We start from the raw sequence: 3,584 nt of genomic DNA on the forward strand, positions 1-3,584 counted from the left end.
CAAGAACGCCTTTGAACTAGCAGTATCAACAGTACAGAAAGCCTTTGAACTAGCAGTATCAACAGTACAGAAAGCCTTTGAACTAGCAGTATCAACAGTATAGAAAGCCTTTGAACTAGCAGTATCAACAGTACAGAAGCCTTTGAACTAGCAGTATCAACAGTACAGAACCTTTGAACTAGCAGTATCAACAGTACAGAAAGCCTTTGAACTAGCAGTATCAACAGTACAGAAAGCCTTTGAACAGCAGTATCAACAGATAGAAAGCCTTTGAACTAGCAGTATCAACAGTATAGAAAGCCTTTGAACTAGCAGTATCAACAGTAACAGAAAGCCTTTGAACTAGCAGTATCAACAGTACAGAAAGCCTTTGAACTAGCAGTATCAAACAGCATAGAAAGCCTTTGAACTAGCAGTATCAACAGTACAGAAAGCCTTTGAACTAGCAGTATTCAACAGCATAGAAGCCTTTGAACTAGCAGTATCAACAGTATAGAAAGCCTTTGAACTAGCAGTATCAACAGTACAGAAAGCCTTTGAACTAGCAGTATCAACAGTACAGAAAGCCTTTGTAACTAGCAGTATCAACAGCATAGAAAACCTTTGAACTAGCAGTATCAACAGTATAGAAAGCCTTTGAACTAGCAGTATCAACAGTACAGAAAGCCTTTGAACTAGCAGTTATCAACAGTACAGGAAAGCCTTTTGAACTAGCAGTATCAACAGTATAGAAAGCCTTTGAACTAGCAGTATCAACAGTATAGAAAGCCTTTGAACTAGCAGTATCAACAGTATAGAAAGCCTTTGAACTAGCAGTATCAACAGTACAGAAAGCCTTTGAACTAGCAGTATCAACAGTACAGAAAGCCTTTGAACTAGCAGTATCAACAAGTATAGAAAGCCTTTGAACTAGCAGTATCAACAGTATAGAAAGCCTTTGAACTAGCAGTATCAACAGTATAGAAAGCCTTTGAACTAGCCAGTATCAAACAGTACAGAAAGCCTTTGAACTAGCAGTATCAACAGTACAGAAAGCCTTTGAACTAGCAGTACAACAGTATAGAAAGCCTTTGGAACTAAGCAGTCAATCAAACTAGAAAAGCCTTTGAACTAGCCAGTATCAACAGTTACAGAAAAGCCTTTGAACTAGCAGTATCAACAGTACAGAAAGCCTTTGAACTAGCAGTATCAACAGTACAGAAAGCCTTTGAACTAGCAGTATCAACAGTACAGAACGCCTTTGACAGAGAGGGCAGCACAATGATGCCTTTAATCCATTAACCAAATCATTTATAACCAGGGAGAGATTGACCTGGTCTAAAACCAGACTGATGAATACTTCCTAGACAAGAAACATGTCTGTACCTGTGTGTGTTTTCTCTTTTGATTGGGGGGTTGATGTACTGTATGTTTTTACCACTGTAACGATTGTTCTCCTCCTCGTCTGAGGAGGAGCATGGATCGGACCAAAACGCAGCTGGTGATGAATACATGTTTGTTTATTTAAAGAATGACGAAGACGGAAAAAACTCTTAACAAACTACAAAACAATAAACGACGTCAACAGACCTGAACATGTGAACTTACATACAACGAAGAACGCACGAACAGGTACAGACTAAACAAACAAAACAGTCCCGTGTGGTACAAACACTGACACGGAAGACAATCACCCACAAACAAACGGTGTGAACAGCCTACCTTAATATGGTTCTCAATCAGAGGAAACGTCAAACACCTGCCCCTGATTGAGAACCATATAAGGCTAATTAACAAATGAACCTAAACAAGAAACAAATAACATAGACTGCCCACCCAGCTCACGTCCTGACCAACTAAACAAAGCTAAACAAAGGAAAATCCGGTTCTGGATGCCTGATTGGTTAAAACCGCATTCTGGACGTTGGTTTTCAACAGTGGATATTTCTATAATCCTTGTCTATAATCCTTGCAGTTTGTGTGTGTTCCTCTGTTGAACAACGTTCCCTACCGTTGCGTGCGAAGCTGCAGTCGCTGAACTGAGAGGCCTCTGGAAACACAACAACAACAACACAAGAAAGGTGTGAGAAATATAAATAATGGACTGAAGAAGGGAGGGAGGGAGGGAGGGAGGGAGGGAGGGAGGGAGGGATTGGCAAAAAAAAATCCATGTTTTTGTTATGGTCCCAGACAAACACACTCATTCAACTCATATGGGGATTGATGATTATTTGACAAGTTGATTCAGGTTGCTTATCTGGGGCTATACTTATAATGTGTACTGTTGGGAGGGTACAAGAGGACAGGAGTTAAGAAATACTGATCTATGGTGCTACATCACTCACCTGGTCAAACACACTTTGCACAATCTCCGGTTAGATACAGACCTGCCAGAACTTGTTGAGGGATCTGTTGTTCTATTTCATGATGAGGGATGATGTTGTTCTATTTCATGATGAGGATGATGTTTCTATTTCATGATGAGGGATGATGTTGTTCTATTTCATGATGAGGATGATGTTCTATTTCATGATGAGGGATGATGTTTTTCTATTTCATGATGAGGGATGATGTTGTTCTATTTCATGATGAGATAATGTTTTATTTCATGATGAGGGTGATGTTGTTCTATTTCATGATGAGGATGATGTTGTTTCTATTTCATGATGAGGGATGATGTTGTTCTATTTCATGATGAGGGATGATGTTGTTCTATTTCATGATGAGGGATGATGTTGTCCTATTTCATGATGAGGATGATGTTCTATTTCATGACGAGGGATGATGTTGTTCTATTTCATGATGAGGATGTGTTGTTCTATTTCATCGATGAGGGATGATGTTGTTCTATTTCATGATGAGAGATGATGTTCTATTTCATGATGAGGGGATAATGTTCTATTTCATGATGAGGGATGATGATGTTCTATTTCATGATGAGGGATGATGATGTTCTATTTTATGATGAGGGATGGTGTTGTTCTATTTCATGATGAGATGATGGTTCTATTCATGATGGGATGATGTTCTATTTCATGATGAGGGATGATGTTGTTTCTTTTCATGATGAGGGATGATGATGTTCTATTTCATGCTGAGGGATGATGTGGTCTATTTCATGATGAGGGATGATGTTGTTCTATTTCATGATGAGGGATGATGTTGTTCTATTTCATGATGAGGGATGATGTTCTATTTCATGATGAGGGATGATGTTGGTCTATTTTATGATAGGGATGATGTTGTTCTTTTTCATGATGAGGGATGATGTTCTATTTCATGATGAGGATGTGATGTCTTTTTCATGATGAGGGATGATGTTGTTCTATTTCATGATGAGGTATGATGTTCTATTCATGATGAGGGATGATGTTGTTCTATTTCATGATGAGGGATGTTGTTCTATTTCAGATGAGGGACGATGTGTTCTATTCATGATGAGGGACGATGTTGTTCTATTTCATGATGAGGGATGATGTTGTTCTATTTCACGATGAGGATGATGTTGTTCTATTTCACGATGAGGGATGATGTGTTCTATTTCACGATGAGGGATGATGTTGTTCTATTTCATGATGAGGACGATGTTGTTCTATTTCATGATT

At 38.8% G+C, this 3,584-nt stretch overlaps 1 pseudogene; it reads right to left on the reverse strand.

Annotated features, from left to right (window-relative positions):
• LOC112071919 (perforin-1-like) overlaps positions 1-3,584 on the reverse strand; it is a 25,989-nt pseudogene that overhangs the window by 16,793 nt on the left and 5,612 nt on the right.

Source organism: Salvelinus sp. IW2-2015, unplaced genomic scaffold (assembly GCF_002910315.2).
Source record: "Salvelinus sp. IW2-2015 unplaced genomic scaffold, ASM291031v2 Un_scaffold1768, whole genome shotgun sequence".
Lineage (NCBI taxonomy): Eukaryota > Metazoa > Chordata > Actinopteri > Salmoniformes > Salmonidae > Salvelinus > Salvelinus sp. IW2-2015.